Source organism: Electrona antarctica (genome assembly GCF_951216825.1).
Source record: "Electrona antarctica genome assembly, chromosome: 22".
Lineage (NCBI taxonomy): Eukaryota > Metazoa > Chordata > Actinopteri > Myctophiformes > Myctophidae > Electrona > Electrona antarctica.
The window spans coordinates 7736606-7759836 of NC_136805.1; the positions used below are offsets into that span (position 1 = coordinate 7736606).

A 23231-nucleotide genomic window follows, 5' to 3' on the forward strand; every position below is an offset into this window, starting at 1 on the left:
AGGGGTTATTCATGATTCTGAACCCATTCCAATCATTCGTTTTGCACGAAAAACACTCCTTGGGCAAAAAACAGACATAGCCGTCTTCACAAATGTCAATCATGAATTATGTATTTTCAATCAAGTTGGACTTGTATAACTTCCCATAAAACTTAGTAACAAAACTGGAGATTCGTTTTGGAGGGTGTACCATTAATATTTAGGGCAGTTAGTGACTTCCTCTTAGCATTCCTTTTTTCAAGAGTAAAAAATAACTTGTGGCTTTCAGTTCAATATCCTCTTCCGGAGTAATGTTTTCTTTTTATAACAGAAGAGTAAGCTTATCCATCAAATCACCTTCCTGCTTATTTTCCTATTTTTATTTTTATGGCAAACTCAATCAAGTCTGATCCAGTACTTGAAGTATTCCCAAACTTTTTTATATTCAGTATTTAAGCCATCCTTAAAAATATATTTTACTATGCCTTTAACAGAGGCATTGAAAGTCTCATCACTCAGTAGAGAGTTGTTGAGTTTCCAATATCCTCGTATACCTGAAGGCTCTTTGGTATCTCCCAATTTCAAATCCGATAAAGGAGAATAATTATGCTTAACTTCTTTAACATATTGAAGAGAGGATGAGGAAATCAAATTGATCTATAATTACACCATGTGAAATCTTTTATGCCAGGGTTAAAGAAACACCAAGCATCAGTCAAGGAGAGGTCCGAGCAGAGAGAAGAAATAAGGTTAAACGATTTAGCCTGGGGGGATATCTATCCTCTATCTCATCAGGGCATTCATTAAAATCACTCACCCCAACTTTAATGAAGTTAATCTTTGAACAGAAGTCGTTCACATGCTGTAAAGGGCCATGATACATGGGCAATGTTACTTCCAAATAAGACACTTATAACCTACCTGGAAACATGATGCAGCCTGTTCTCACAATGCATGTTTGTATGCCTTTGTTATAGCCTATTGTTATATATTGTGGCCGTGGCATCAAACTATTGTATGTTTGTTTTAAGTCTGTAATGAGAGGAATTCTAGGTGTGGTTGTGTGCTTTGTACACCAGGTGGGGCTATCAAACAGAATGCTGTGTGGACTACTCTATGTGTGGACTGGAGGGATTCCCACCTGTTTATCACGTAATTTCCCTTTCCTCCCTGGCCATGTCACGTGCATTATATTCATCAGAGATACCGTAGTACTAGGATGGATGCATCGTGCAGGTCGACGAGAGAGATGGTGGAACAAACAAGCTGGTATATTAACAGCTTACTTTTCCCCTTGCTGTTAAAGCAGGATAGCTTTGAATTAAACTTTGCTAACACGTTAGCTTTGTGGACCAGAGCTACTAACACGCTGAGCTGGGCTAGCATTAGTGCTGGAAGTTCTCGGAGAACTAGCATTAGCTTTGGCGACTGAGGAGCTCGGGCCTGGAGGTCTAGCAATTAGAATTAGTTGTAATAATTGCTCAATGCCGGGCAAGGTCTCGGGCACAACACAGCTGCAGGACGAGACTAGAGACAAAAGGTGGGCGCTTGTCCCTGCAGGGAGCCGACCGGCGACAGCGAGGCCTTTGGCGGAGTGGGGCTGCTGCATGACTAGTCTAAACTAAAGCATGCCTTTTCTGTTATCAGACAGTTCCCCGAATAACGTCTACTCGATGAGCCTTGGATATGTAATTGGTGAGAGGACAGTTTTAATTAAACATGCGAGTCGACGATGACCCAGCCTGTCAGTGGCGTCCAGTCCGGACACGCCGCCGGGCTACGATCCACTTGGCCGGCCGGCTGACTAGCTGCCCTGCCCTGAGCGGCGCCAGGGAACGCCGCTGGACTCTGGAGTGTGCTCAACGGCCGCTAACCACACCGCACTGGAGCAGTAGTTACTAGTCATGTAGTGTAAGATAGGAATCATAGGAGGTTACTCTTTCATTGAACAAATGGTGGCCTTTAAAAGGGCCGTTGTGGTGGGAGATGAACTCCAAGGTCAGTGCAGTGACTCCCGTATCATGGCGAGGTATCGCTGGATTTCGAGGCCGAGCTGAGTTTCCTCTGTCTCCGCTCTCTCCTCCTCACCTTCCTCAACCTCCTCGGCCTCCCGGAGTTTCCTCTGTCTCCGCTCTCTCCTCCTCACCTTCCTCAACCTCCTCTCCTCCTCCTCTCCCTGGGTCTCGTCATCGTCAAGCTCCGGGGGACCGCGGACTAACTGCACATATATGTCAGCCATCTCTTCTCAAACCAGCTGATCAGGAACGATATGAAAATACAGCGAAAACGGTAAGCGTTTATAGCATAGAATTCGTCCTTTTGTAATGCAGTCAGCCAACCAGGATACGACGCCGAGCGGCGTCGTATCCTGATTGGCTGACTAGCTGTCGACTGGTAAATATGTGACGAGCCTGGCAAAATGGTTTTGTGTGTGATTTTCGTTTTTTTCATATGAACAGTTTGAATGTTGAAGGTTTTCATTCCAACAGATTGTTGATTTGGTCAAATTAAATGTATGTATTTATAAGTCAAAGTATGCTTGTTTTTTCAGCAAACTTTACCACTGTTTTGGGGCGGAGAGGATAAATTCCGAGATTTGCATACAAGCTTTCGATTGGTCATTGGAATGTCTTTGTCCTCAGGTTTCACGCCCTGATCACCCTCCATTAGCGTGCTTGTGTGTTTGTAAACACAGAATTCTTCAACATGGCTATAGTAGCTTATATTATAAGCAACGTCTTCACTGGAACGCGTTTCTCGTTTTGTTAACGATGCTTAACTAACTTAGAGTTTGTTGAAGACATCTTTGCACATTGATTCCCAGATTCCAGCATTGATTCACTTGCAAATAGATTCAGTTTTAAAGGAACCTTAATATAGAAAATGTTTCTTGTTTGTAAACATTAGTGGACATTTTTGCATCCCTGGGGTAAACGTTATTTCACCATAACATTGCCACGCCCACAGCCCAGGATGGAAGAGGTGTACATGTAGCTCATTTACATTTCGTTGGTTGACTTATTATTGTGTCCAATAATAAACCTAGAGAAGAAGATGTTTACAGCTTTTCAGTGTGTTGGGTTCCAGTCATAAAGTTCCAAATTGTATTCACATTAGTACTAGACTGGGTACAATTCAAACAAAAGTATCAATAGTCAATACAAAGTCCGCAATCACAACACCAGAGGGAGTTCAACAAACCACGTGCAACCCAGATTCGGCTCAAATAAGCGATTCAATTAATTTAGCTCCTATGCCACTAAAATGTATAATGCCCTACCAAGAGCCATTAAGAAATGTGAATCCCTATACTCCTTCAAAACCACTCTCAAAGACGGCTGCAATTCAAAACTCAAAGTCAATGTCCCACCCCCTTTCCCATACTGCACTGTCTGTACATGTTTTTCCCTTTTTTGAGGGGTGCTTTTGAGGGGTGCTAGGCCCTCCTATATAGAGGTTTAATGTTTGTTTTTAGTTCAATGTTTGTTTTAAAAACGCCATTGACAATGAAGAGAAATTAATGTTTGTTTTGTCCCTAACGCAAACATTAAATCCCATTAACAATAAAGACAATTTAATGTTTGTTTTGACAGTTTGTTTTACATCATTACATCACCTATACCGAATTCCCTCCTTGATGTTGTAAGATGATAAGAGCACCCCTCACTTCACACGGGTGTGATTTTTACTTTCTTTAACTGTATATATGATGATTTTGACATTTACGTCATATTGTCTCTGGAGTCAACACTAATGTGACCTAGGATTTGGTCATGTGGTTATTTTTAAAGCAGTTCAAAGTGTTAGTAGTTAATTAATGGGAATGCAAGGATGGACCACTAAGAAGACTGAGATGTAGGAGGCAGACGGAACCTAAAATAATGAATGCAGATCTAAACATCTCACATTAGAATTTAAAACACGTTTTGAAGCACACTGTTTAAAGTGATCAATGAATGTAGCCAACCATTAAGTCAAGACATGTTACAGGACAGTCTGGACAGAATTACTGGGATTTCCAAGAGACAGACGGACACGAGTCTGAGAGAGAAAGAGAGCATCGCTGTCCATGGTGGAAATCGATGCTTAGGCCAGCAAATGGATGTATGCAGTTAATATAACAGTTTATTTTGCCTGGCATCCCAACATTTCACTTTTTTGAGTGGTGCAACCACTCCTATAGCGAGCTTTGTGTGTCTCTGGCTGTGTCCCAGGGTCCCTGGCTTGCTGTGTCTGAGCACAAAAATAGAGTTTGGTTGGTTTTCATCACCAAGTGTCACTGTTGTGCACACACACACACACTCTCACACTCACACACACTAACTATATATATGATGATTTCGGGTGTGACAGTACAGTAGTTGGACCCCCTGGGGACCCCCACACGGTAACTCTGTAATTGATCAACGCGGGGCGGCTCGCCGGAACCGGCCAGGCCCCCTGGGCGCGTCCCTGGGGGTCTGGTTGTGACCCCCACACGGTAACTCATTCCAATTAAAAAATGGCAGCAGAAAGTAGTGTATTTTGTGAGCTTGTATATTGGCTAATTGGAACATCTTTATTTTTTGTATAACTTCATTATTCAAAAATGAGGTGTTGCATAGCACAAAGTAGTATGGCTAGGTGGACAAAAGTGGTCAATGAGACTACAATGTGAATGAGAAATAATGCTTTGTAGTTTTTGCTTTGAATGCTTTGTAGTTAGCTCTATCCATGTGCTCTTTTTCTTTTTGACAGAGCAATACAATCCATTCCAGCCCATGAGGGGGAAAAAATACATGGTGTATGTCCATATTTCTGCTTTACATCTGGAGCATCGTTCTCAAATCTTGAAAAGGTATTATTCCTATAAATATAAATCATCAGTCGTTGAATATACTTTGCCATTTTTTTTGCTTTTGCCTTCTCTATGAAATGTGTTCAAATGTGTGTTTTCAGTTCACAGGTCTTCAATGCAATGAACTACATTCTTACAACACCTTCCTACGACATGCAAAAGCTTTCATTGAGCCAGCCATAATCCATACATGGAACAGCTCACAGATGAAGATGTTGGCGCAGCCACAGCCAGAGACTGCCGTCACGTCATACTCGGCAAAGACATGAGAGCTGACAGCCCCTGTAATATTTTTTTGGTCAGGTTAGAATATTCACTAATGTAAATGTTTTCTCTCAAGCGGATAGAGATGGATCATTAAAATGTGTACTAACTACTAATATTACAATTTACTTTCAAAGGCCACTCTGCAAAATATGGAAGTTACACAATGATGGACTTGGGGGAAAAACAAAGTAATTGATCTACAATTGTTTCTGGTGAGTGTTACTGTGGATATTTTTATTGTTTGTGTATATAATATAGATTCCTTTTCTAAACAGTATTTTATTTTTGACAGAGTTGGTGGCAGTTACCACATGGAGAAGGTCTGGAGAAAAGTCTTGAGTTCTTGAAAGCCAACAATGTCACTATCTACTGCATTGTGACCAAACCATTTGTTTCCAAAAGAGTTGCTTTCAAATTTCTTGGAATGCTTTGCAGGTAATTATCATGTGTCTTTGTATGTTTAATCTACTGTTAGACTACCTGGCTGCAATTCATTACAATGAAAGTTTTGGGCAACTACAAAAGACAGGTCGGGATGGACAACCAATCCACAAGCTTCACTACCCAAAAGCCAGGAAGGGAGAGTGAAAGAAGTGAAGGCGGATCCCACGTTCTGTGCGTTTTAAAAACTACAAACAAATTCAAATATAAAACACATGTAATAGTATTGCACTCCAGTCTAGCAGCACTTAATATAATAAAATAGTAAAAAGTGAATTGTGCTCTCAAATTACAACCAAAAGTGATCACAATAAAGTGACCTAAAAAGTGGCATTGGAAATCTAACAAAACTTCTTCTGACTGTATTTCACAGCTTGTTTCCAACCTGATGGAGCTCATATTTGGCAGTCATGTTGGACCCCACAATGAGATCCGGGCCATCGATATTCCAGAAGACGTGGTTTCACAGTATGAGCACCCAGAGGAGGAACAAGATGCATAACCATCGAAAAGGAGAAAACGGTAGAGGAAATCAAGGTCATATGTGAGAATCTGTTCTTCCCAAATGGCTTGTCCAAAAAAAGAAAAAGCTCTTATTGCATTACTGAAATATTTGAGGGAGATAGATTAGTGGAGAATCTGACAGGGACACGGCATACTGGGGACTGGGGAGTTGCAGGAGAAGGTTCTGGCAGGATTTGATGCCAGGCATGGAGAAAGCATGTATGAGACTCCAGAATTGTACAGTAGGTCTCCAGTATTGTTTACTTTTGGAAAACAACCCAATACGTTGTCATTACATTTTGAATAGCAACACTTGACCTCCTGCCCTTTGCCTGCAGGCCATGTTGGATGCCAGATGATGTTTGCTGCTTGCTTTTTTCAGCCCAGCCCAGAGATACTGAATCCAATTACCACACCATCTGGTAGTAGTGAAGTTGGTACCAAAAAACGCACCACACACACACACACACACACACAAACGCACGTTGGAGCTTCAAGTCTGAGTTGACTCTAGAACCAGTTGCTTTGTCCTTTCTTCAGATCTACAGGTTCCAGGATTGGTCCTCATCAGCAAGATTGTGATTGGGTTGTCAGGGTTATTTTAATGTTCAGGGTGAAGCTGCACTGGTTAGTTTGTGTTCCCTTTCCTCTTTGTGGATTCAAATGTTATATTGATGTGATTTCGGTGATTTTGGGAGGCAGACTTGTTGGCATAAAATCAAATCAACCTTTATTTATATAGCACATTTAACAACCAAAATTGACAAGTGCTTCACAAGAAAAAAATCAAGCAAATCACATCAAGGGCACAAAGAAACATGGCAGATATGAACAAACGTGGTACTGTACATGGACAACAGGAATACATAAACAAATTAAAATCAGATGACATTAAAAGCCAGGGAGAAAAGAAGGTGCATTTTAAGTAGGGACATAAAAATCTCAATGGATTGAGCAGCTCTAATATGGGGGGAGGTTGTTCCATAGCTCTTGGGCTGCCACTGCAAAGCGCAGTCACCTCTTGTTCTGAGGGTTAGGGTTGTTGGCACAGTCTTTAAAAAGTTTTATTTTCAAAGCTATATATATATATATATATATATATATATACATATGTGTGTATATATATATATATATACTGTTTTTTTTATTTCCTCTGGCTCTGTTATTTTTGTTTAAGAAGAAAGAATGCAACATAACTAGCAATAATTTGACCGGTCAAAACAACCACACCGTGGTGTTTTCTCCTTATTAATTAAATTCATCTTTGAACAGAAGTCGTTGCTGTAAAGGGTCATGATACATGGGCAATGTTACTAACACAGGCGATGTATATTAACAGTTAATAGACACGACTAGTCCATAAACTTGGAAACATGAATCTTACCTGTTCTCACAATAATTGTTTTGTATGCCTTTGTTATATTGTTAATGCCAGTATTGCTATGCCAGCAATGAAAATGGCTCTGTAAGTTGTACTTAAAATAAGTTTCATGGTAGCCTATATTCTATTGGAAATATTCTATAAGGTGATTGTTGCATCAAACTGTTGTATGTCTTTGTTTTGTCCACAAGATGGCAGACTTTAGCAAATAAAAAGTGGCTGAGGAAAAATGTTTACAACTGCATCAATGTGTTTTGTTATGGGTTAACATGGCCAATAATAGAATTGGACTTAATGACCATATATATGCTGTGTGCAGATTTGTGATGCTTGGACAAAATGTAGGGGTAATCTAAAATGTGTTTTGCGAAAGAATTGCCTCATTGTGGCAGAGGTTCTGCCCTGGCATGCAGTGTGTACAACTGCACATACAACTAGTTAAACTACGTTTAGCTCTGGTCCATAGCTCTAATCCCGTTGCATTTGCTCTAAATGCAACGGCATTAGAGCTATGGACCAGAGCTAAGCTAGTGTAGGTACAAGGATACTCTTTTATTTAACAATTGGGGGCCCTTAAAAGGACCGTTTTGTGGGTGGCTCACATCTCTCTCTGACTGAGCATAAACTCGGTCAAGTCGTGCAACTGAGTTCTCTGACGGCTGTATCTCGCCCGGCTGCCTCTCCCTCTACGACGACGCCTCCTCTGACCCTGGGAGCCTGAGGAGCTACAGGAGTCAGTGGAGTTGGAGACGGTGATGGAGTTGCTGGAAGAAGAAACGACCTCCCTGTTTTCTCCCGATTTCTTCCTCCTCCTCCACCTCCTCTTCCTCCTGTTGGAGGAGCCAGAAGGCGCCTCCGTGCGGTCAGAATGGTGGTGGGTAACCTGACGGTCAAGCTGGCTTTCAGGAACTTTTCCCATCGTTGGCAGGTAACCTCTCAGAATGTAGCCTCTTCAGTAGGTTGAAAAGGAACAATGAGAAAATTATGATAACGTCTGGGGAATTATACTGTAACGTATGCAAATCACGTGTGCCGCTCCCAGCAGATGATTGGTTGAGCGCAATCAGCGCATCCATACACACCTGAACACTCCGCGGTAAGGTCAACATTGGGCGAGTGAAAAATATGATTCATTAGAACGAGAATTAAGGACGTTTTTTGTTTTAATCTCGGATGAAATTTCCTAAACTGAATCTCAAACACATTTTCAAATGGATTCCCAGATTGTAGCATTGCTAAATGCTAACATTCAACATGGAATCACACGCTTTATTGTTCGTAAACAAGAGGACTATGTGGGAGAGCGCCCCACCAATCAATGGACAGGTTTGGACTAGGAGGCGGGGCCAATGGTTGAGTTTCTAATGTAAAATCTGTCGCTGGTGTTTATCATATTCCTGCCTATCTGTGATGCGTATCTCCTGTCTATGGCTTATCATTTCTCAAGGCTGCACAGGAATGAATAGGGGGGGTGTAATCACTAACCTCAGGTAAATCACTAGATTTCACAAAACGCGTCGGTCACATGGACCCTGCCAATATGGCGGCTATGTTGACATCAGCGACCCAAGGAATATTCCTTGCAGACAGGACGTGTTTATTGTTTATATGGATGGACAGAGCGGTCATCCGCTCACCGCCTTCAAAGCTCACTAATAACTTAGGCTTAGTATAACGTTTGGTTTGACCTGTTCGACAATGTATTATAATCATGTACTTAATTCATATAATCATGTACTATATATTCATATGGCAGCCTTATGTGTTCTTAATTTCTGATTGAATATGAAGGACACCAATGAAAACAATTGAGCCATAGGCTGTCTTTAATCCTCTTAGCAGACCTAGTACTGTCTGTTTTGTTTTTGCAAACTTTAATAACATAATACATTTAACATTGCATTTTCATGCACAGCTTGGCTGTGTAGAGAAGAATGTGCTACAGTAAATGTACTGTTAGGTGTTCATGAATTGTCTATAACCTTAGTTATATGGATATAGAGTTAACTGCACACTTTGGGTTCAAATTGGGATTCCTGTTGCCTGATTGCATATTCTCGGCTTGTGTCAAACATTGATACAGCCTCAACAGCTGCAATGAACACCAGCTGCTTCACCGTGACTGCAGACATTAAGTAAAAGGAATTCAGCTTCTTGGACATCAAGGTAGCTTCAACTCCAGCAGCAAGAAACTACTTAGTTAAGTGATTTCCACGTTCATTGTGGATATACCCTTGACACAAACAGCTGTTTAGATTAATGCTAATTAATGTTTAAGGAAATTAAGAGCGGGGCTAAAATCCCTGCTAGTAGTTGCTAGAGTTGACGTCGTACTGATCCTTAACTGAACTGTAGTTTGAAGGGTGACACTAGAGGCAAAGCCATGGGGTCACCACAGTCGGCACTGCAGGATTCTTTATGGAATCTGCCTGTTAGATTATGATATCTGTGTGAAATGTTATTTGGCCTCCGTGTGATGCTAGACTCTAGCTCTAGCACCACACTTCACCACACATTCGCTCTGAATATCGGAGCAAATTTCGGAGGACTTAAAACAAATAATCAACCTCACTTTAGGTCAGTCACGTTTGCACACTGCCGCCAAATATTGTGCCAATTCAACAAACATAGTTTAGACTTCAATATTGGCATGTGCAATGTTTATGAATCATAGGGCACTATACTTGTTAAATTGTGAAATAACTAAAGAAGAGAAATCACACCTGTGTGAACTGAGCGGTGCAAGTATACATTTATTGTTATAGTTACTGTACTTTACTGTATTGTAGTGTATTGTCTGGGGGTCCCCGGAACCTCCAGACCCCAAGAACGCGCCCAGGGTGTCGGCCCGGTTCTGGCGAGCTGCCCCCCTATCCGAAATGGCAGAGAAATGACAGTTACCGTGGGGGGGTCCCCGGAACATCCAGCCCCCCAGGAACGCGCCCAGGAGGGTGGTCTGGTTCCGACGAGCTGCCGGAACTGGACCGCCATGTTGTGTGACGTCATGTTATAGTTTTCCCAACCACCACGTGAGTAGGCTATCACCTAAAACTGGACTATGGGTGGGCCTTTACAGTACTTTACTTACTTGTGTAACTGCAAGTTTCTTAGCACAGTTGTTTGTGTGTGTTGTACCAATCAAAGTTTCTTCCTTGCAGAGTGTATTGCATCTTTTGATGGCCACCAAGGAAGAACCACACTGGACAAGCAGAGTCTGGCGGCAGAACTCGACCGTGGGACTCCAGAGCCAGACCAGTGGTTATCTTCCCAAGGTGTCATGGTGAGTGTTTAGTTGAACTGTGTTCTTTGTGACTCATAGAAAACATCTATTTTCACATGAGGAGCACATTGCCACCCTGCAGTGCTGATGCATGCGATCCAAATTGTTCTCATAAAGTTATGTGGCAGCTAATGAAATGTTGGTCTATATAATACACTAAAAAAAATCATTGCACATGCACATATGCTGATATGTTTCTCTTTTTAGCACTTTATTTTTCTTGTTATTGCTGCTGCATTGGCTGAAGGAAGCAGAAGAAAGGTACGTTTTACTCTTTTGTACCTGTACACAAAGCACAACCTTGCACCATGACCTTGGGTGTTGCTTTCTAAAAAGCTATTTTGGCAAGAGACTCTGTCATTCTACAGATTATAAAAAAGGCTTTATGTTCCTCTATAGGGATGGCTGACCAGGGCTCTGCTTCCAGCCACACTCCTTACAAACCACGCGATGGGCCTTCTCTTGTCCATGTGTACACTACATCAAGAATCAGAAACGGTTTAGAAGATCCCAGCAGCAGTGACCACAAGGGGACCAAACCATGTGAATGAACCGTCCAGCTTGTATCGTCATGGACCCAGAGCAGAACAGAGAGATGTGAAGAAGAGTTCAAATTCACTTGACTGGATCAGGCATGGGGACACTGGGTTGTTTTAGGATTATTTAAATTTAGGGGTGTGTGTGTGCACCTCATTTCTAAATCTCATAATCTCGTAGATTTTTTGAGGTGCGCTTCATCTGGCTTTTGAAATTACGTCATATGGCAGCCAAGTTTATGGACTGTTACAGAGTTAAGCATTACCAGGTGTTTAACGGTTGTTTTTCAATTTATTATTGTCTCCCCTCCACACCTTTCTCTCCATTCTTTCTCTTTTCTGGAAACATTCAAATAACGGTGGAACAATAAATAGTTTCACCCACTGTTTTAACACCTGTAAACCTGTGATTTGACAATAAAGATGATTCTGTTTCTGATTCTACTACCTCCAGGACTACATCACAAGAGCATCTCCCAGGGCACCAGTGGCATCAAGCTACCTCCAGGACAACGTCAAGGTGATGCTCCCTGCCGTAAGAGGCCCCCTCCTGCAGCTACATACGCCAACACCGCCCGACCATGCCCTGTGGCTGCCCGGGGAACCAGCACCTCCACCAGGATATAATTATGTCACCCTAGTTCCCATGGAGTCTCCAGCAGCTCAAGGCGACGAGAACAGCCTGCCAGCTCCTTCACCAACCCAGGACCCCAGCACCTTTTCAGATTTCCACATCCCAGAACTCCAGGTAAAGTCTGGGAAATATGTCATTATTACATTGATATTTGAAAGTCTAGATATTGTCTGGGATGTATTCACGTGGACTACAGTTGTCACAACTTGTCAGTCGCTACGAGCCTACGACTGATTTCATTTTGATTCCATAGAACAGAAAATAAATAGGCTACCCAGCCATGCTGAAATTGGCATGACAGCACACCTAGCCGTTAATAGAAGATTTGAGAACGGATAAATCACATTAGAAATATCATCAGTTGTGCTGATTAGTGATAAGACAGTTTTGTCAGAGCAGCAGCATTATTGGCTTAGGAATGGAAAAACTAGGTCTTCTACATTTCATGAGCTTTCACTAGTCAGGTTTCACCTGACAAAAAAAAATCAAATTAAGACCGTTATTGTGCATAAGAGCTGAATAGGATGGGGCGGGTCTACACTCCTGTGACTCCTGTATTTCAACATCACTACATCATTACTAAGGTGGTACCAGATATTTTACCAGATATTTTCTGAGGTGGTACTTTGGTAAAAAAAAAAAAGTTGAACCACTAGCCATATAGATAGAATTTAGAAAGCAGCGTTGTCTTTTAGGGAAGCAAGTCGAAGTCGCACACATGACGTGACACATTGTGAGCTTATAGATAAGCTATTTTCTGATGTTTGTTATATTAAAATTGATCTCACAAGCAATAGTATACATGTTCAGAAGAATCTTCAACAAAACTCTAATAATCTCAGATATTTCATTAAAGCAAAGGGTGGGTGGGGGGGGGGGTGTGGGGGTGTGTGTGTGTGTGTGTGTGTGTGTGTGTGTGTGTGTGTGTGTGTGTGTGTGTGTGTGTGTGTGTGTGTGTGTGTGTGTGTGTGTGTGTGTGTGTGTGTGTGTGTGTGTGTGTGTGTGTGTGTGTGTGTGTGTGTGTGTGTGTGTGTGTGTGTGTGTGTGTGTGTGTGTGTGTGTGTTCATTCAGCCACATGTTTGTTCTCTTAAAAAAAAGTAGGTGGCTATAATTTGATTTATTATCAGGGTTCCTACACATTTGGAATGTGTAGGAACCTTTTCTCTCCCCCAGCCCTCCCTCCCTCCTCCCTCCCAGTACACGGTGGCCCCTTTTCCACCGGTTTGGAACCGGTTCAGTTCTTTTTGGTTCTTAGTCCATGAGCCAGAGCTCCAAAATTGGAACGTTAATTATGAATTGAGTGGGCAAAACCATACCTATATTAAATTGTTATCACCATGACACTTCCCCAGGTGATTACTTACACAAAGACAATGATTTATTGTTTTACAAATCTTAGTAAAATATGCAAAAACAATATATATATATATATGAAAAAGCTACTACTATGGTAAATGGTGCATTTATATAGCGCCTTTATCCAAGGCGCTTTACATAGATTGTGCATTACATTCACCCATTCATACACTGATGGCAGCGGAAACCATGCAAGGTACCAACCAGCACATCAGGAGCAATTAGGGGTTCCGTGTCTTGCTCAAGGACACTTCGACACTGACTCTGGGGGAGCCCGGGTTCGAACTGGCGACCTTGCGGTTGCCATCCGGAAACTCTACCCCCGAGCCACCGCCGCCCCACTGTGGATGAGTTATCATATATTAATTTACTTATATTGATCCTATAAACAATGTATTATAGTTATGGTTTTGCCCACTCAATTCATAATTAATGTTCCAATTTTGGAGGTCTGGATCTGAACTGAACCGGTTCCTGTGTCGCTGTGTGTGTGTGTGTGTGTGTGTGTGTGTGTGTGTGTGTGTGTGTGTGTGTGTGTGTGTGTCCAGAAGCAAAGATTTGAGTTAAAAACATTCGCTCTGAATGTTCATGTTTTTTTAATTCCTTTTCTCTCCCCCAGCTCTCCCTCCTCCCTCCCACACAGTGTATTAAAGTTCGCTTTTTTTTAAATAGCTTTTCTCTCCCCCAGCCCTCCCTCCCTCCCAGTACACACAGTGTACACACAGTGTACTGGGAGTTAATAAAAAAAAATGTTAATAAATGCACGTCCTTGCACACCTCTGCCAAACAATTTATTCACAGTAACATATTACTTTTGTTTTTTTAAATGGATGTCTCTAAAAAAAAGGATAGTTTTATACTGGTGTAGAAATATTTAATGTTTTTTATTTTCAACTTTGTTTTTATTCAGGTTTTACAGACATATTAAAATAAACAAAAGCAAAAACGACAACAGCATAATACAACAACAACATAGTACAAAGACAAACTTCACAACCACTTAGACACAGAAATCAGAACAAAATAAAACACAAAACAAAGCAGACAAATCCTATAAATAAAATTACAAAATAAAAAACTCAAATAGAACCTTTACTTGGGGGCACCTTTTTAACTTTTCCATTCCATTACTCCATTATGTTTCACCTCTTGTCCATTTATATAATGACCATTTTTCCCATCTTTTTTCATAGACTTTTCCATGTCTTCAATATTGTCTACGATGGTTCGCCATTGTTTAGTCTGGTACGTCAGTCTTGAAATATTTAATATGTTTAGTTTGAATACTAGTCTTTAATAAGAATAAGGGGGTGGCTCTTAAAAGAGCCTTTGTGTTTTGGAACTTGGATGACTAGGCCACGTCATCTTGCCAGGAAACGGCACCCACTCGAGAGAAGGAGGCGAAGCATTTTCTTCTGAAGAGGGGCTCCCGTGCAGCGTTGTTGCTTCCCACTCTTCCGATCCGACGGAGACCCGGAACCTCTCCCTCCACGGGCCGGTCCACAGAACCTCTCTCTCCACGGGCCGGTCCACAGAACCTCTCCCTCCACGGGCCGGTCCACAGAACCTCTCCCTCCACGGGCCGGTCCACAGAACCTCTCCCTCCACGGGCCGGTCCACAGCTGGTGTTGAGGAGGTTATGCAGGACACACGTAGCCTTGATCACTTATTGTGACATGTGTGCGTGCATGTGTACACACACACACACACACAACATTAAACCTTCTGAATCGTTTGGTACGCTGCTGTGCAGTGTTTAATATTGATAATATCATGTTATTTATAGGGTTGAGAATATCAAGAGTGTCAAATGTGAATATATACACAACATTCAATAATTAGAAGGTTGTACTTGTATGAGCGAGTGACAAACATAAAACCTGTCCTCCTAGATACAGTTAATGCTATTCAGTCAGATCAACAGAGCAGCATAAATTACTTTTGTGGCCATTTCATGTTTTCTTTGAATGTGAAATATTCATTGAAACAGCCTCCATATCAAAGATAAATGATGTTATCATAATGATAGGACAACTTAGCACGAACATCACTTGGCTCAATTAAATGATGGACACAACAAAGCTCGAACAGATAACAACGAGGTTTCCTGATCCTTCGTGTATGCAGACGGCTTTGGCAAAAGGCCTAATGTTAGTGTCTATAGTGTGGTTCTATTGGTTGGGGGACCTGACAGGCTGCACCAATAGTGTCGTAATACTGCACAGTATGTTCTGCGACACAAAACTACTTAAAGGAATATCACATTTTTGAATGTTGAAAATGCATTCTGAACATGCAGCTTTCTCTTGATCATAACCCTGTTGTATAGCAGCCATTTTGCATCTCCCCTAATAAGATTTCGGGAGGCAAAATTGTTAGCATGGAGTTAACCCAGTGAGCTGAATTGCCCCCAGTCCCGATGCAACAAATTATTTTGTTTTTTAAAAGAGGACTAAGGTTTTTTGGGGAAAAAGAAAAGTTTTAGAATACAATTCTTTAAAAGAAGTTTGGTCATTCCTAGTATTCGGTGCCATTTGAATATGGAAAAATTGGAATAATGCATTAATCTGGACAAATGTTTTTCTACTAGCCTGACACACAATAGTAGGAATGACCCAGTTATTTTATTTTAAAAGCCATATACTGTGCTGTTTGTGTACAGGCAGTTTTTTTATTACCTCTGGCTTTGTTATTTTTGTTTAAGAAGAAGAAATGCAACATAACTAGCAATAACATGACGGGTCAAAACAACCACACCACAACCTGTACAGACAGTGATTGTTTTGTTTTTTTCATTAATGAGGTTCATCTTTGAACACAAATCGTTTACATGCTGTAAAGGGCCATGATACATGGGCAATGTTACTTCCAAAGGTGATGTATATTAACAGTTAATAGACACTTGTACCTGGAAGCTTAATACAGCTTACCTGTTCTCACAATACATTTTTTGTATGCCTAAATGATATTGTTAATGCCAGTATTGCTATGCCAGCAATGTAAATTGATCTGCAAGTTGTACATAAATTAAGTTTTTTTTTTCATGGTGTTATGGAAATATTCCATAAGAAGATTGTGGCATCGAACTGTTGTAGCCTATGTCTTTGTTTGGAGCATCCACAAGATGGCAGACTTGAGCAAATTTAGCCAAAGTGGCTGAGATAAAATGTTTGCAACAATCCAATATTTTGTTAAAAAAATAACGGATGTACCCTGAACTGTAATTTATTGCAACTGCATCAATGTTTTGCTAGGGGCTAACATGGCTAATGATTGAATTGGACTTAATGTTTGGACAAAATATGTAGGAGGACTAATATCATAATGTGTTTTGCAAAATATGCCTCATGGTGGCAGAGCTAGGTTCTGCCCTGGCATGATGGTTTCGTGTGTGCAGTTTTAACCAGGAGTGACTTGTTTGACCGTGCTTTAACGTTGCGCCCTAGCCTAGGCTCTGCGCTCTGTACACCTGCCTCGTCCATTCCAGAGTTTCAACCGGCCGCCGCCCGCCCGGCGCTGGTCACTGATCTCTGCTACGGTCGGTTCCCTAGCTTGGCTAGCTCTGGTCCATAGCGTTGGTTAAGGGGAACGCCTAACTAACGCTATGGACCAGAGCTAACCGTTGCCTGCGGGTCCCGCAGTTTCATACCACACAACCGTCAGCCACAGTTTTGGCTACACTCTTTTATGTAAACATGGGATTGGCCCTTAAAAGGGCCGTTGTGGTAGGAGTTTAAAACTCCATGAAGTCACAGCGACAGACTCCGCTTCCTCCTCCTCCTCTCCTCCGCCTGCATCTCGGAGAGGAGGCGTTGGATTAGGAGTAACTGTCGCTGGATGTCATCAGCCCGTTCATGGAACGCCGCACGCCGCTTGCTCTTCTCTTTCCTCTCACTCCTCTTTCTCCTCCTCCGACAACGAAGCCAGAGATTGAGAAGTTGGTAGTGATGGAAAGAGTCGAGCTCATCCTCGGTGTCAGGGTGGGTGACCACCTGGGGGCAGACCGCAGGTGGTTTAACTATCTCTGGCGCAAAGGAATCCATCTTCAGCGATGTGTACATCAGGAACGATATGACGCTGTACAGTAACTGCTGCGTGTTTTATAACCAAAATATGCAAATTAGGTGCGGCCACTCTCAACAGATGATTGGTCGACAGGCGACGCGTTTGAGTCGCGTTGTACCTGCTTCACCTTGGCTGACTAAACGAGACGAGCGGGAACTTCCAAATCCGTCTAATTTAGAAGTTTTGTTTTAATATTAGTAAAACTTTCTTTGAGTTGGTTGAATCAAGACATTTTTACAAATGGAATCCCAGATTGTAGCGTTAATCTGCTAAATGCTAACATTCAATGGATTCAGTTTTTAAATGAACCTATATGTTGTTTGTAAACATTGGTGGCACTTTGGGGTAAAAGTTCATAATTGTTTACAGTGGCTGTGATTTAAACTGTCCGCAGCAATGGATCTGCATTTGCATCTGTTTCAATATCCTGTTGCTAGCTTGCCTCTACGGCTTGCCTCCTGCGTCGGTGTTGTGCTGAAATGTGTGACCTGTTTAAATATGTGACCTATTGGACTCCAGTCCACATAACTCCCACTAGTGACATCAAGATCGGCACGTAACACATTTCACCATAACACTCACGTTGGAGTGCTCATTGAAGGAATTAAGTTTACATGTGTTGCTCCGTCGAGTACAAAGAGGAATATGGACCGTGTGGTGAATATCTCATTAAATACACGTGTATTGCCATAACTTTCAAATGGATATGAAACCATAGATGGCAATCTGACCCAAAGTCTCAGCAATCCTTATTTATTGGGTGAGTCTGATTGTTTAACAACGATAAACTCAACCAATATTGCAGCTGTATGGAACGTTTTTCATCTTTGTCTATATCAAGTCTTTGTTTTTAAACCACCATTGTCATGTTATGAAATGAGTCATATAAGCTCACAGGTCACAACACGTCATGATGACATGTGAGTTATATAGCCTTAGTTTGATCAGTCGATCTATTATAGATTGCAAATTATATCAAAATTAAAATACATATGTGATAGTCTTGATCCAATCATCCAAGCTAGGCTTGTGTACCATTATGTGTAATGACTGAGAAATCCCTAACACTATGGACCAGAGCAATAGATGGCGATTCTGTTGAACATTTCTGAAAATCGTTGTTTTGTTGGAGGATAGTTCATTAACATTAGCCTCCAGTGAATCTAGCAAACTAATAGTCTGACTGCTTTGTTGTGATGATGCTCTTGTCTGTGTTGTGTAGAGTAGTTTTGTTTAATGTCTAGTTACTGTTTCTTGTGTAAGTTGTGTTCTATTTAGACTTGTTATATGCTAATGTAATGTTTGCACAGCTTGGTACAGATGGCACTCAATAAGCCACAAATAAAGACTTGTCAACTGTGGACAAGACAGGTATTATGCATAGTATTACTAGTTATCTGTTTTATATGCTTCTAACCTCTGGAAGTATCATTGTTGTCTAATGTAATGTAGAACATGATTTGATGAACAATCCTTTGTCTGCAGCTCCTTAGTGGCTATTTGAGAAGAAAACACCCATCAGAAATAAAGATACAATTAAGTACTTATCATACGGACTTAATTGCTTATGAGTTACTTTTGAAAGTTTGATTATATCATTTGAAATGCATTCCAGAGAGAGGGATATGCAAATGCAATATTTCAAAAGATGAAATATTTTCTGTTAGAGACCCAATGCAAGCAACCTTGTACAAGGTTTCTTTGACTATGCATGCACCTCTTGGTACCACAGCACCCCAAAGGCCCTTAAAACAAGGCTCCAGACTTCCCAAAACAAACTGGTCAGGCTCCTACTTGGCCTCACCCCCTGAACCTACCTCACCCGTGCCCACTTCGACAGGCTGGAATGGCTTAGGGTCGATGACAGTACAGCATCTTGCAATGGGTCTGGTCCACAAGATTCGATACACCACCAAGATACCCATGTACCTGTCTAAATACTTCCTTAATGTTAACGAAGTCCACACCCACAACACCAGAGGGAGTGCAACAAACCATGTGCAACCCAGATTCGGCACAAACAAGGGACTAAATTATTTTCGCTCCTATTCCACCAAAATGTGGAACGCCCTACCAACAGTCATTAAGACATGCAAATCCCTTGACTCCTTCAAAACCACTCTCAAAGGAGTCCTACGGACGGCTGCAATTCGAAACTGGACCCCGTAAAAATCTGAATCCCCCCCACCACTTTTTCCCCTCACTGTTCTGCAGATCTACCTTCCTACATAAGGGGCTCCAGTGACTTCCTCCAGAAACTCAAGGACTTCAGACCAGTAGGTGACAATTTCTGTTAGTAACCTTTCATGTGGAGAGCCTATTTGCCAACATTTCCCATGAAGGGGCTCTGTCTGGAATCGATTGAATATGTTCTGGTGCAACGCTTAACTGGTGCTTATCCTAAAATTAATTGTATCTTGGAACTGACCACTTTGGTACTACAAAATTTCCTTTTCAAAGTCAACTTTTATTTACAGGGTGAGCTGTGCGATGGGTAGCATTATGGCCCCCTCTTAACTGTGGTCCCACAGGGATCTGTACTTGGTCCCCTCCTTTTCTCCCTGTACACTAAATGTCTTGGCACTGTCGTCTCTGCTCACAATCTATCTTTGTCACTGCTACGCGATGACAATCAACTGTTTCTATTCTTCCCCCCTCTGCTACTCAGGTGGAAGTGCATCACTGCATGCCTGGCTGACATCTCAGTGGATGTTTTCTCACCACCTCAAGCTGAACCCAGACAAGACTGAGCTTCTCTTCTTCCCAGCTAAGTCCTGCCTGGTGTATTATATCAACATACACCAAGATCATTATGCACGTGTACTTACGCTGATATTTTTCTATTTTTTGCACTTTTTATTGTTAATAGTTTAATACCTATGCTGCTACAATATCTTAAGGAAGCAGAAAAAAGTAGGTTGTACTCTCTTGTACCTGTACACAAGACGTAACAAAGCACAACCTTGCACCATGACCTTGGGTGTTGCTTTCTAAAAGGTTTTTGGCAAGCGATGCCGTCGTACTACAGATTATAAACATGCGCACTTAAGCCTCCCCAATTGATCCAAGATGCCACAGCTCGCTTGGTTTTCAACAGCCACAATTCTCACATGTCTCCCTTGATTCTCCACTCCCTCCATTGGCTCCCGGTCACCACCCGCACAGAGTACAAAACTCTGATGCTGGCATTCAAAGCAACCAAAGGTATGGCACCCCCATATCTTGCAAGTCTGATTGGACCCTACAAAACCTCCCGTGTGCTCAGATCAGCCGACGCAGGGAAGTTGAAAGTACCTTCGCTAAAACCGCTGGGACAACGCTCCACACGTTCCGAACTCTTCTCCCTTCAGGCTCCCAAACTATGGAATGCACTTAGATAGCATTGTATGTACTGTAGACATAGCACTTTTTATGTATTTGATGTATTACCATGTTTTGTTTTTGCTTACTGTAAATCGCTCTGGATTAAGAGCGTCTGCTAAATGCCTAAATTGTAATTTATACCTGTATATGGGGACATTTGAGAACACATTTGTATTGTGCCCAGAAAATCCATTCCATAAACATGTTAAATTTTATAAACGATTTATAGATTCTATTTTTATCATCTTCTCAGGAACTCGGCAAGACCTACACACGTTTCATGAATACCTCAACAGCTGCAATGAACACCTCCGCTTCACCGTTACTGCAAACATTGAGGAAATCAGCTTTTTGGACATCAAGGTAGCTTCAACTCCAGCAGCAAGAAATGACCTAAGTGCTTCCACACTAGAGGTGTCTGTGCACTGCTGCTGATTTTAAGCTGCGTTTTACAAAACCCACATCCAGTCTGCGAGGACCTTTACTCTCCACTGGCTAAGGAAAACAACAACACTGTTTAAAACACGCTCTCAACTCAAGCCTATTAGTATTTTCCCAAACCCCCTACATGTAGCACACAACATTAGTCACACAACCCCCCTGGCACCTGAACCTTTAGACAATATCCTAAAAAATAGTTTCAGTGTCTTCTTATGACTTCTGATCAATAGAATAAATGAAGAAATGAAAAAATCTGCACACCTTTTGATGCTCCCAATAATATCTTTACTGAAGTGGTAACGTTTCGGGCCGCAGCCCTTCCTCAGACCTTCAAGGAATGAGTAGACAATACATGTATATATAGCGTGACATACCACACCTGTGGCCCACCTGTGTCAATGTCACAGATCAGGTGACATTGACACAAGTGATATGTACAAGTCTCAAGGTATATCCATTGCATAAGATATAAAAACACCTATATACAATATATTCATATTTGTCCCAAACATTTACAGACATTGTAACCATACACAGAGAACTCAGGCTGACAAAGCCATCATACTGCTACCTAAGAGGTGCCTCTTGTCTAATGTTTGGGACAAATATGACTGTGAAAGGTGGATGCCAAATGCAGAGATTTCAACAAAAAATAGACTACTAAGTATTTTTATTTACTGAAGTCAGAGGTAATAATGATAACATGTACTCTTATACCAGCTTGTCAAAACTGCCATTTTACAGAAATAAAATTAATATTATGCAGAATAGAGTTCTGGCCCTCCACTATATTTTTATTATAGTTATTTATTGTCTCCACCAGGCCGAAGGCATGGGGAGAGAGTATGTTTTGCACTCCGTCCGTGTGTGTGTCCGTCCTTCCGTCCGTCTGTGAACAGCTAATCTCCGGCACCGTTAACCCGGTCGATGCCAAACTTTGCACACACACTCCCTGGATGCCAACGATGAACCTCTGCCCCGCATTCTCCAGAACGGCCTGTTATAGCGCCACCATGAGGCAGCTTTTCACATTCTTTACCTAAAACTGCACCGATCTGCGTGAAACGTTGCATTCACACTCCCTAGAGGCCAAGGACAAACCTTTGACCTGCATTTTCCGCATCTGCCTTTTATAGCGCCACCAGGAGGCCGACTTTTGTGTGCGGAGCTTCCCTTTATTTTTCTCATGTTCCCTTTGTGGCTCCAGCACCTCTTAAGTTTTTTCAGCGGATGAGCGGTGGTTCTTTTGACATTTTTGTCTGAAATCTTTAAAATGTAAAAAAACTAAACTAAATAAATACATGTAGCAATTAACTGTCTGTCCTTCAATAGAAGATTATTCATATTTGATTCAGAATTTCTTAAAGCACAAAACGTAACAAGTGCCAGCCGCACACAGAGACTATGGAACACGTTCTTCCTCTCCGCCATCAGACTCATGAACAGACACTGAACACTACAAGGCCCGGACTATATGGCAATATGCCTAAGGCCTTCTGCATTTTTGCAACTGTGATCTTGCACTTTCAGTAGTTTCAGTAGGCACTTACAAGGCCCGGACTATATGGCAATATGCCTAAGGCCTTCTGCATTTTTGCAACTGTGATCTTGCACTCTCAGTAGTTGTGTACTTTAGAGATGTTAGTTTTAACCTGCACTTAGTTCTTTATACAGATATTTGACACTAGACTGTAGCTGTTGTATGGTCTTTTAACGCACAATGAATTTCACGTGCCTTTTACCCTGTAACTGGTATTGTTGACAATAAAGTTGAACCTTGAACCTTGATATCCTTCACTATAATGATGACCCCCGGAAATGCTTTGCCACCCCCCTCCCCACCCCCAATACAAACTGACTGCATGCATCCAGCCATTCAGTTGCAAAAAAAATATATATAATTTGGGGACCCCCCCAAAATAATTTGGCGACCCCCCCTAGGGGTCGCGACCCACGGGTTGAGAACCCCTGATTTAGACAGCTGTTGTTCAGTTATAGTGTAGCAGAGCTTTCAGACTCTAATTCTCTCTCTCTCTCTCTCTCTCTCTCTCTCTCTCTCTCTCTCTCTCTCTCTCTCTCTGTCGCTGTACACCTAGCTGTACTTTCTGTTTCAGGACAGCGCTCTAAAACAGGGAGAAAGCCTTTC

General features: G+C 41.8%; 1 long non-coding RNA gene across 1 annotated transcript; it reads left to right on the plus strand.

Moving 5' to 3' along the window:
• The first annotated feature begins 1139 nt into the window (after positions 1–1139).
• LOC306915271 lies at positions 1140–7621 on the plus strand. Its single transcript, XR_013788786.1, has 7 exons — positions 1140–2268; positions 4717–4816; positions 4918–5119; positions 5218–5288; positions 5359–5518; positions 5609–5698; positions 5898–7621. It is a non-coding gene; the product is annotated as an uncharacterized lncRNA (long non-coding RNA).
• Positions 7622–23231: the final 15610 nt, after the last annotated feature.